At 42.8% G+C, this 12647-nt stretch overlaps 1 protein-coding gene across 5 annotated transcripts in view; it reads right to left on the bottom strand.

The window, feature by feature from the left end:
• ODF2L (outer dense fiber of sperm tails 2 like) overlaps positions 1-12647 on the bottom strand; it is a 409562-nt gene that overhangs the window by 396074 nt on the left and 841 nt on the right. For 2 of the 5 annotated variants that reach the window (XM_021090773.1, XM_021090772.1), the window contains exon 2: positions 1269-1375. The exons of the other annotated variants lie outside the window; for them this stretch is intronic. The gene's annotated coding sequence lies outside the window, so the exon portion shown is untranslated. The remainder of the gene's footprint in view (positions 1-1268; positions 1376-12647) is intronic. 5 annotated transcript variants of the gene reach the window in all.

The raw sequence follows: 12647 nt of genomic DNA, 5'->3' as shown, positions 1-12647 counted from the left end.
ATTCTAGCTTTATTGGTTTTTCTTTAACACTTTGAAGATACTGTTTAATTTCTGGCTTCTACTATTTTCAGAATCTGTTGCTGCTCTGTTGATGATCTAATAGTAATTTCTTCGCAAGTACGTTTTTTTGTTTGTTTGTTTTACTTTTTAGGGCCACACTCATAGTGGCATATGGAGGCTCCTAGGCTAGGGGTCGATCAGGGCTGTATCTGCTGGCCTATGCCACAGACATAGCCATGTAGGATCCAAGCCACGTCTGCGACCTATACCACAGCTCACAGCAAGGTGAGCAAGGCCGGGGATGGAACCCGCACCCTCATGGATCCTAGTCAGATTCGTTTTTGCTGTACCACGACGGGAACGCCTCAAGTAAGGTCTTTTATATCTGATTCCTTTCATCTTTGTCTTTGCAGTATTCTAATTTCATGTGCCTGGAATAAACTTTTTATTTATTCGTTTGAGATTCCTAATTACTGACTTTGAGACATTGTTCCATCAATTCTAGGAAATCATCAACCGTTACTTCATCAAATCTGTCTCTCTCCTTCTTTCTTGTTTTATGGAAATCTTGCTGGATAATATATTGAACTTTTCACCCTGTCCTCATTTTTCTTAATTCACACTTTTCATCCCCTATTTCTTCATTCTGCTTTCTGTATAATTTCCTCAGAAGTATGTTAGTTTACTAGTATCTCTTCATCTGTATCTATGAAGCTACTAATGAGTCCGTAAGATTTTTATTTGAATGACCATGTCTTAAATTTCCAAATGTTCTAATTCTTTTTAACGTCTGCTCTTATCTCCAGAGTGCCTTGTCTTTCTTTGGGTTTTAACGTTTCCTTCCCCTTGCTGCATCATCTCCCGATAGAAATCGTATGTCACATCGATGCAAATGACTCCAACACCTGTACCTTTAACCCAGGGTTCTCTTACAGGCTTTAATTACGTATTTCCAACCGCCTTCTAAACATCAGATGTCCTCCGTCCCAGGCTCTGAGCTGTACCTGACTACTCCCTGTGTGGCAGAGAAAGACTGTGTCCCTTCTGTGACTTTCTGCTTATCTGTTCTGCTCAATCAGTACCTGGCATCCCACAACCTCGCAGTGTAGGTTTTCTCCGCATGTGAACAGAGGCAGATTACTCGCCCTTGGAGCACAAGGATCACCACCTGTGCTTCTTGGCCAGACTTCCGGCCACAGCCCCGACTCCAGCACAACCACTCAAAAGCATTCGAAGCTGGACTTTTCTGGATGGGACCCTCCACATACCTTGCACACGCCTGTCCTTTGGTAGAAGGACACTCTTGCGCTGGTCAGGGAGCTCTGAACTTCCAGCAGGGATCTCGCTCGTACCACGTGTTTGTCAGTGGTCTCATCTGTAAGCAACAGAGCGGTGAGTGCTTCTCAAGTCTTGCTCGGGAACTTGAGAGTTTTACACTGACTCCACTCCACGTGAGAAACCTGTGTCCTCACTCCCACACCTCGCGGCATCGGTGAATACCTGAGACGGACCTTCCGCGTAGGAAGTTTATCGCCAGTGCGAGTCCTGTGGCCTAAATCACAGTATGGGCCAAGCTGTTATTTCACTCTTTCTCTTGGTCTTCGTCCCAAGTCACAAAGGGAGATCATTAACGTATAAACGATAATCAAGCCTTATTCTACGGTGGAATAGAGACCAAGACACTTTCAGAAACACTTTGAAAGAGAGTAACATTGCACTTTTACTCAGGAGGAAGGAATGTGGAGAATTAAATTATTCCAAGAGTCTAAGCATGATAGGAAAGAAATGACGTCAGAGGTGAGGGAAAGTTCCGGCTTTTTGGCTAAAATCTGTGGCAAGCCACATGGATTGTGTCAAAAGCCAGTTTGTTCAGTTTTTTTCACTTGAATATAATGCAGATTAAATCATTATATTAATCTTAAATATGAAGTACCAGACAAGATGAATTAGTTACCTTACTCTCACATATTAATTTTTTGTAAAGAAACTAGCTACTTTTTCTTTTTTCTCCTCCCTGTCCTTTTTACACAGTGCACACATTTCTGTTGTAAAACACTGGTCTAAGTACACAGTTAAATGTGAGAGACCTCTTTATCCTCCCAGTCCCTTCTCTCTTTATCTTCGTCGGTGGTTGCTTTCTTTTACGACTCCGTACCAGTCATAAAATTATTTCCTTACTGATTGGCGTTCCCATCCTGGCACAGCGGTTAACGAATCCAACTAGAAACCATGAGGTTGCGGGTTCGATCCCTGCCCTTGCTCAGTGGGTTAAGGATCCGGCGTTGCTGTGAGCTGTGGTGTAGGTTGCAGACGCGGCTCGGATCCCGTGTTGCTGTAGCTCTGGTGTAGGCTGGTGGCTATGGCTCCAATTAGACCCCTAGCCTGGGAACCCCCATATGCTGCAGGAGCAGCCCAAGAAATGGCAAAAAGACAAAAAAAAAAAAAAAAGAAATGAAATTTTAAGGTTAGATTTGAGCAGTATTTCCACTATTTTGGTACAAATGAAATGCAAATGAACAGACAGACACACTAAGAATTACACACTGTATCATTTCAATGATTATGCATACATGTTAAATGCTCTTATATTTGCATTTTAAAAATGGCATTGTATGATATGACGACCCAAGGTAAATTTATGCTAATAATCTAAATTTTTAATTTTTTTTCCCATAGAATGACATTAAGTAGAAAATAAAGAACTAAGAAAGTTGAGAGAGAAACCACAGAAGAAAGGAAAAAGTTTTTTGTACCTCTGGCATGTTTTTCCTACTTCTTGAACAAGGGCTTCCACAGTTTTATTCTGTACTGAGACCAGCAAGTTACTGGCCTTGTTTATCAGTCTAAAAACTGAAAGGAAGTTGCAGTGTGGAAGAAAGAACACAGGAGACTTTCAGTTTTTGCCCTACAGCAGCATGGCAGATATCAAAAGTTGCCTGTCCTATAATTATTATCCCCTTCCTCCTTGCTAACAGCACCCCTGTCTTGTTCAGCATGACAGTGCGGCTTATTTTAAAAAAAAAAAAAAAAAAAAAAAAAAAGGTTGTTAAACAGTGCACACTGCGTTTACCAAACTCTGCTGCTTTTACAGGGAATCAAATGACCCAGGTCTGGCCAAAGAGACATAAATAAAAATTTACTACGTGGGGCTTATGAAAAAGCTATTTTCTTGATTTCGTAAAGAGAGAAAGAGAGAAAAAGCAGATTCAGCTGGCAAATAGCACCTTCTGCCTTCACCTTTCATCCTTTTGCTTCAAGACATATGCAATACTTAAAAGTGCAGGAGCCACCTTGAGTCACGACGATGAAAGCTGCATGCTAAGAATAGCAAAATAGAAACAGAAAGCGGCCAACCTCTGAAATTCTTGGTAGGTGAGAAAAGAAATCCCTGTTTTGGTAAACCACTGTACCCAGGTTTTCGTAACTTGAGCTGAACACAATCAATCCTTAATCAATCCTTAATCCTTAATATAGACTAGATAACATGAAAACTCTTCCACTACAGACACCTAGTAATGCTAGGCAAAGCGTAAAAGAAATATTTTTAATACATATTTGAGCTTACAAAAAGGAAGGAGAAATACTTAGGTGGCAGAGTAAAGAAGGAACTGGAGTTCCCGTCGTGGCTCAGTGGTTAACGAATCCAACTAGGAACCATGAGGTTGCGGGTTCAATCCTTGGCCTCGATCAGTGGGTTAAGGATCTGGCGTTGCTGTGAGCTGTGGTGAGGGTTGCAAACTCAGATCCCTCATTGCTGTGGCTCTGCCATAGGCTGGTGGCTACAGCTCTGATTAGACCCCTAGCCTGGGACTCTCCACATGCTGCAGGTGCAGCCCTAGAAAAAGAAAAAAGAGGAAAAAAAAAAAAAAAGAAGAAGGAACCGAATGCTAGAGCTGTGAGCACACAATATGACCTGTGTGGAGTGGAAGGGGATTGAGTCTAAACCTATATGGGAGCCAGAGCTAACAACTTGGGCCCTTGGCACAAGCAGAACTTAAAAACTATGAGCCCCTCCTCCTGCCTCCCCTAAACGCATAAATTAAAGACCTGGGAAGTTGTAAACCCTCTGTGAAAACGTCACCCCCAGCACAGCAAGATGACAAGGGAGATGCTCTATCTCGGAATGAGCTCTGGGCGGGGAGGGGAGGGGAGGGGGAAGGTCTCCCAAGAGAATAAATAAGCGTACTTTGTGTTGCCACTGAAAAGTCTTCAAATTTAGGCTACCTGAATGATCTAGGAACTTCTAAGCCCAGAAAGAAATTTATATAAAAATTTGTCAGTGCAACATTTTTTGTAAGTTTGAAATTGTTTTCATATTTTTTTAATGTTTTTAAAGAGAAGATGGGTGACAGAACACTGTAAACCAGCTATAATGGAAAAAAATAAAAATCGTTAAATAAAAAAATTTTTTAAATAAAAATAAAAAGAGGCTGGGTTATCATATCCCCAGATCAGGACAGTGATAGAAGAAGATCCTGAACTCACCCTCCCACAGACACAGACACAGAGTCCACAGCTAGGCATGGAACAGCCTCCTCCTAAGAGGAAAATGCCCGAAGGCTGGCTGACCAATGGCAGCACATCAGGCAGATGAGAAGACCAGACTGAAGTGGGGGGAGAGCCTGGGTTACCATCTCCCCGGAAACCCCACCCCAGCACGGCCCCGGGAACCAACAAGGCACTCAAACCCAGAGCTTCCAACCGAGGACATTTAGCTTTGAAAACCAGTGGGGCTCACAGCCACGAGACTCACAAGACCGAGAACTGGCTTTAAAGGGCTCAAGTGCTAGGACCCATCCTCCACCAGGCCCAGCTGAGAGACAGCCCAAAACAGAGAAAAAGGCGCCTCTGCTTACCCCAGAGCACTGGCTATGGGCAGGCATCTCATGTGACTCCCTAAGAACCTGCTGAAACCCTCCCTGGGACACAGACTGGTGACGTGCTCTCCCTCTGCCTTGCTCCTCTCTTCTTTGTCCAGTGGCATCAGCTCCACAGCCCCCTCTGCCTCCCTGAAGCCCGTGGGCTCTGTCTGCACGCTGCCCCTCTACCATGCTCGAGAGCACCAGAATCCCCCAGAGGGCAGTTTCTACACATGTCTGCAGCCCTGATTTGTACAGCTACTGTAGGGGACACCTCCTGACGGCTGGCTCCCGGGGAGCGTGTGTTCCTGGGCCTACGGGACTGTAACAATCTGAGCGAGCCCTTGGAAGACTGCCACCCCCAGGGCGCTGCCCCGACGGCAGACTGAAACACACCTCCAATCTGTGAAAGAAAACTCCTTGCTAGTCCAGGAGCTTCAGCCTGAGGGGCAGCTTCTGGCTTGGTGTACATCTGGTGGCCTAAAGAAGTGTCCTCTGGGAATTCGGGCTGGGGGATGGAATCTTTGCACCATCCCCCTAACTCCAACTCACCAGTCTCTCCGAGAAAGGAAACTATAACTTTGTCTGGCAACCCCATTTTTGCAGCTACTACACAAGACACTTCCAACGTGGCCTAACTCTGGTGGCTAGTGGGGCTTATGCTTGCAAGTCTCACCAGACTGCAACCAAAGGAAAAAGAGTTCTTAAATACCACCCCCAGGGCACAGCAAGAGGCAGCAGACACAGAAGCTCATAGATGCAGCCTGAGAAGCAGGCTTCTAGGTAAACACACGTGGAGGGCTTCCCACAGAGCTCAGAGGATGCCTGCTTTCTTTGTACCCTTCCTCTGCCAAGCACCAGAGGGTCGATTTACTAAGCACTCTGCTTAGCCAAATGAATTCAACAATATATTAAAAGGATCATGTACCATGATCAGCTGGAATTTACTCCAGGAATGTAAGAATGGCTCAACATCCACAGGTCAATCAATATGATATACCACATGAACAAAATGAAGGATGAAAAATATACAATCACCCAGTAGATGCAGAGAAAGCACTTGACAAAGTACAACACCCATTTATGATTTTTAAAAAAGTCTCAACAAAGTGGGTTAAAGAGAACACACCTTGGAAGTCCCCATCATGCTGCAGTAGAAATGAATCTGACTAGTATCCATGAGGATGCAGGTTCAATCCCTGGCCTTGCTCAGTGGGTCAGGGATCCAGCATTACCGTGAGCTGTGGTGTAGGTCACAGATATGGTTTGGATCCCATGTCCCAATGGCTGTGACATAGGCTGGCCGCTGTAGCTCCGATTCGACCCCTAGCCTGGAAACTTCCCTATGCTGAGGGTGCAGCCCTAAAAAGCAAAACAATAAAAGAGAGAGAGAGAGAGAGAGAACACACCTCAACATAAGAAAGGATGTGTATAGGCCGCTGCCAATATCTGCTCAGTGATGAAGCAGGGAAGGTGCTCCCCTAAGAGCAGGAACAAGGTAAGAATGCCCACACTTGCCACTTTATTCAACACAGAATTAGAAGGCCTAGTCGAAGAAATCTGGCAGGAAAGAGAAATAAAAGGCATCCAAGTTAGAAAGGAAGAAGGAAGCTGTGGGTATTTGCAGATCACATAATACGATATTCAGAAAGCCGTAAAGACTCTATCAAAAAAAAAAAACTGATAGAACTAATAAATTCAGAAAGTTTCAGGATACAAAAAAGCAACATATAAAAATCTGTTGTGTTTCTATGCAGTAATAATGGACTATCAAAAAAAGAAATGAAGAAAGTATCAAAAATAACAAAATTCCTAGGAAAAATTAAACCAAGGAGGTAAAAGATCTGTATATTTACAACTACAGATATTAGCGGGAAAAAAAATGAAAGATACAAATAAATGGAAAAACATATCATGCTCATGAATTAGAAGAGTCAATAGCGTTAAAGTGTCCATACTACCCAAAGCAACCCACAGATTCAACACAATCCCTACCAAAATTTCAATGCCACTCTTCACATAAATAAAACAAATAACCCTAAAATGTGCATGCAGCTACAAAAGACCCCGAATAGCCAAAGCTGTCCTAAGAAGAGCAAAGGTAGAGGTATTATGCTCCCTAATTTGAAACTGTATTACAGAGGTAAAATTTTTTTTTTTTTTTTTTTTGTCTTTTTGCGGTTTCTTGGGCCACTCTTGTGGCATATGGAGGTTCCCAGGCTAGGGGTTGAATCGGAGCTGTAGCTGCCGGCCTACACCAGAGGCACAGCAACTCAGGATCCAAGCCGCGTCTTCAACCTACACCACAGCTCACAGCAACACCGGATCCTTAACCCACTGAGCAAGGGCAGGGATCGAACCTGCAACCTCATGGTTCCTAGTCAGATTCGTTAACCACTGCGCCACGACAGGAACTCCCCAGTAAAATAATTTTATAAGTATTATCACAAAAACAGACACACAGATCATTTAGCCAGAATAGAGTGCCCAGAAATAAATCTATACATATATGGGCAATTAATTTATGACAAAGAAAGTGAGATTATATAACGGAGAAAAGATAATCTCTTTCAATAACAGGTGTTGGGGAAATTGGACAGTAACAAACAAAAGAGTGAAAGTGGACCATCGCCTTACACTATACACAAAAGTTTACTCAAAATGGATTAAAGATGAATGTAAGACCTGAAATCATAAAACTCCTATAAAAGAATATAGGTGATAAAGCTCTTTGACAGAGATCTTGGAGGTGATTTTTTTAAATCTGACACCAAAAGCAAAAGCAACAAAAGCAAAAATAAACAAGTGGGACTACATCAAACTAAAAATCTCTTGCACGGCAAAGGAAACCATCAATAAAATGAAAAGGGAACTTACTGAATGGGAGAAAATAATTGCAAATAATGTATCTGATAAGGCTTCATATCCAAATAAAGAATTCATACAACTCAACAGCAAAAAGAAATCCACTTTTTTAAATGAGCAGAAGATCTGAACAGACATTTTTCCAAAGGGACATACAGAGGGCCATCAGGCACAGAAAAGATGCTCAGCATCACTTATCAGGAAAATTCAGATCAGAACCACAGCGACATATCACCTCACACACGTTAGAACAGCTGTTACCAAAAAGACAAGGCATCAGTGAGGATGCGGAGGAAAGAGAACCCTCACGCACTCCTAGTGGGAATGTAAACTGGGGCAGCCACTGTGGAAAACAGTAAAGAGACTGGTCAAAAAACTTAAAAGAGAGTTACCACGTGACCTAGCAATTCCAACTGTGAGTGTCTATCCAAAGAAAACAAAAACACTAACTCAAAAAGGTATCTGCAGCCTCTATGGTCATTGCGGCATATTTACACCAGCCAAGATACAGAAACAGCCTAAGTGTCCATCATCAGATAAAAGGATATAGAAAATGTGGTATATACACACAGCAGAAATACTACTCGGCCTCATAAAGAACGACTCTAACCATCTGTGACCATATGGACGGACCTTCAGGGTATTATGCTCAGTGAAAGACCAACAGTATATGATCTCAAATGTGGAATCTGAACAGAAACAAACAAAAACTCTAACTCACAGATACAGAAAACTGACTGGTGGTTTCCAGAGGGGGAAGACAGCAAGAAGAAATTGGCGACTGGATTCAAAAGAGTTCTGGTCATGGTTAACAAACCCGCCTAGGATCCATGAGGACAGGAGTTCAACCCCTGGCCTCACTCAGTGGGTTAAAGATCCAGCACTGACATGAGCTGTGGTCCAGGTCTCAGACACAGCTCAGATCCTGCATTGCTGTGGCTGTGGTGTAGGCCGGCGGCTGTAGCTCTGATTCGACCCCTAGCCTGGGAACCTCCATATGCCCCATGTGTGGCCCTAAAAAAACAAAAAGAAGACGAAAAAAAAAAAAGACAAAAGATAAGCTTTCAGTTATAAAAGTTACCTGGTGGTGTAACATACAGCTTGGTGTACAGTTTCTAATATGTAGTCAATACTTGAAAGCTGCTAAGAGAGTAAATCTTAAAAGTTCTCATCACAAGAAAAAAATTTTTTATTTGTCAGATGACTGATGGTTGACTGTGGTGATCATTTCATAATGTATACAAACAGCAAATCTTTACAGTGTGCATATGAAATTAATATAGCGATATATGTCAATTATACCTAAGTATTTTTTTAAAAGGATAAAGGAACCGTTTAGAGGAAGAAAGCTTCCAGACTTGATCGATCAGATGTGGGAAATAAGAGGAAATAAATGGAGATCAGATTACCAGCTTAGGTGGCGTGCTGCATATAACTCAACTTAAAGTTACAGGAAACCCAAGAAAGGTTAACTTTCAGAAAAAAATAAACTACAAGAGGCTCAGCACTGGAAATACTGAATCTGCAGCTGGAAATTTAGGTTGGAGAGGAAGGTTCCCAACAGAACTCTACCCATCTTGATTTGATTGTGTTATTCATTTAACAGATTATTTGAGAATCCACCATGTTGCCAGGAATGTAGACCATAAAAATATAAATATGAACAAGGGGAGTTCCCGCTGTGGCTCAGAGGTAACGAACCCAACCAGTATCCATAAGGACGCGGATCCCTGGCCTCAGTGGATTAAGGATTCGGCGTTGTTGTGAGATGTGGTGTAGGTCGCAGACTTGGCTCAGATCCCATGTTGCTGTGGCTGTGGTGTAGACCCGCAGCTGTAGCTCCAATTCGACCCCTAGGCTGGGAACTTCCATGTGCTGAAGTTGCAGCCCTATAAAAACATAAAAATGAACAAGAAATGGTTGCTGTTCAGAAGAGAGATGTAATCTACCTCTAGGCAGAGGGCAGACTGGTGGACCACGTTCTCAGAGAATGACACACATATTCTCCACCCTGGCCCCACACTAGGGTCAGGAAAGTTTCTGCACATCCCCAGGCCACACTCTGGGCTTGGGTCCAGGCATCAGTGGCTGCTTAAACTCTCCAGGTGAAGCTGCTATGCAGCCAAGATCGAGAGCAGTTGCACGACTCAGAGGGGAACACCTGGGACAAATTCTTTGCCCCACCTGGCAGTAACTGGGGGAGGAGTGGGGAGAAGGATGAGAGGTGTAAGTAAGGGAACCTTACTGACGGAGCTCCTACCAAATAACTTAATGATGTACAGTTTCTCCAGAGAGAAAAAGTATCAAAGGCTAACAGTAAGAGTGCATGGGAATAAGGCAGGCACTTTAAATGAGTGGCAAAGTTTTGCAGCGGGCTCTGCAGAGAGTGTGAAAGAGTTTATTAGGGAGCAGGAGGAACATATGAGGCAAGTATAAAGGTCCGGTGGCAGTGAGTACTCATGCACGGGGATAGTAGCATCCAAGGACTGTGTCACCTTCCCTGACAGTGCTGGCAGCTTGAGAACACACACAAGGAAAAGACTGATTCGGGAGTACAGACTGAGGACCCGAAGGATGCAGGGAATTCAGAGGGCTGGTGAGAGTTAAAGACAGGGCAGATAAGAATAAGGCGTGGGCTCACAGGCCTTGACGATGAGAACACACTTAATGAGCAAAGGAGTCAGAGCAAAGGAGAAGGACTTTGGCCAAAATGAGGTTTATCAAATTTAAGCCTTCAAGACAGCAGAGTACAGGGTGAGTATGGCAACAGACACCTAATCCGTCTTCATACCTGCCTTTGTCCCTCTCAACCCATGATCCACACTGCCCATTTCTGAGGTGGAAGTCTGGTCCTCTCTCCCACCCTCAGGCTCCAACCTGCCGGCTGAACTCAGCTAAGAGCCAGCTCCAGCGTCTTCATTACCACCGCCCCATCCTGACACATTTCTACCCACTTCCTCCACACTTTCTCACCCTTGCCCAATCCTACACAAACTCTGGCAGTTGTCACACTGTTTCACTTTACAAGTTTGTTTTCCCTATTAGATGCTGAGTTCCTTGAGAGCTAGAACCAAGAATTAATCACCTTTTAATCCATATTTCAACAATATTTTTGATCAACAAGCAGAAGTATCAGCTCTGGTATTTGAGGATTTATTTGGGGAAAACTCTTTAGGCAACTTGCCCATTACTGCGAAGCCTTATTTAGTTAAAACTAGATGAATAACATAATGTACAAAGACATGTAACCCATCACAATGTATCATGTGACCACATGCTAAAGCAAATAATCAAAGCAAGTACTAATTTCAACTCTTCCGAGTCGTGGAATTCCATATTCTTCCTTTAGGATACTTCACTTACTGTCTGTGATGTGTGTCTACCTGATAAACGCCAGGTAGAACAGCAGTGTCAATCCATACTTTATAAAAGTTGATGAAAAATTCTATTTATTAGATAAAAATAAACACAAGCCAAATTTCTAATATTTCTTTCCGGATTCATACGGATCATCTTACAAGTATACAAACCTTCCCTTTCAATGTCATTGGTCTAAACATGAGGTAACGACATTTTGCCCGGCAGTACAAAAAATAAAATACATATCATACTACCTAAAATATCTCTTTTATAAAAGTTGTGTTTATTTTTTTGTGCTAAAAACTTTAGGGACCATTTCAGATGTTTGTCACTTTCTACGACCTTAGAACACTGCTTTCATAATACCTTGTACTATTGCAATAAGAAGTTAGCATATGCGACAGAAAAAGACAGCTTCGGAAGGTGATCTGGATCCCTTACCGCAAGACCAAGCCTCCAAATTAAAATCAGGTTACTAGGTTCAGGCTGGAGTTGAAGCTTTCAGAGCACTCTGAACGCCCCCTCGGTATATTATCAGGTGTATAATTACATGTTCAATTTCTGTCCTACCGCATTAGTTGCAAGCTCCCAAGGGCGGGCTGTCTGGTTGCCTGATATGTTTCTAGTCATATCAATGCTGTGTATGCGGCATATAGGAGACATTCAAAAAATAGTTACTAAACGAACGAATGAAAGAAGTGTAACTGAAGTCACGATTAAGAAATTAAAGAGAACAGCAAAAAATAAGTGCTAAACTCCATGTTCAGGAACCCCTACTGTGAAGCCATCAGAGGTCCCAGCCAAATAGGCTGCACAAGTCCAGGAGGCAGCGGGAAAACCAAGACAGGACAAGGCCTTGGAGGGGCGTGTTGTTGGAAAGGGGCTGGAGAGAGTCACTGCGGAAGTTGCCGAAAAGGCTGTTTGATTTACCAGGAAATAACTGGCAACCTCGGGAATGCTGTTTAGGCACAGTTGTAGAAGCGGAAGTCAAGGGCACATTCGGCAGGAAATTCCAAGACGGTAAGAACAGTGAGGAAACAGAGAGGATACACTGGTCTCCGGAACGTGTCAGTGAAACTAGAGAAACTAGGGCTGAACAGGAATAAGTGAAGATATTTCTTCCTCAAGTCAGCAGATCTACAAGTTTGAGGAAGAGGATCCAGAGTTTTTTCCTCTAATGGTGAATGCAGTGTCATGATCTTTTTGCAGAAATGGACATGGATTATGATATACTTGTGAATATACTTATTGTGAAGACAAACATCTGGAAAGAGATAAAGTGTTTTCTACATAAAAATACAAAATGAACAATAAATGAAAGCCAAGAATCCTGATTATATATTTCCTTCTCCATATTTCTGGAAAAATAAGTTAAGATACACATGGAGTAAGATTCATTCTTTTGTAGTTGCCTTGGGGGGAAAAAGGCTGTTTCTGTCACCACCACAAAGAACATAAATATTTGTATGTTATTTGCTATTCCTTATAATATGCTTAGGCTCTAATCTTTGTGCCTTTAACAGCCACCGCTGCTATGGCTGCTGTTTCAGTAAAACTCAGAAG

Source organism: Sus scrofa, chromosome 4 (assembly GCF_000003025.6).
Source record: "Sus scrofa isolate TJ Tabasco breed Duroc chromosome 4, Sscrofa11.1, whole genome shotgun sequence".
In the NCBI taxonomy this organism is placed as follows: Eukaryota; Metazoa; Chordata; class Mammalia; order Artiodactyla; family Suidae; genus Sus; species Sus scrofa.
Note: the sequence above shows the minus strand (reverse complement) of the source record. Positions and strands in the feature narration are given on the sequence as shown.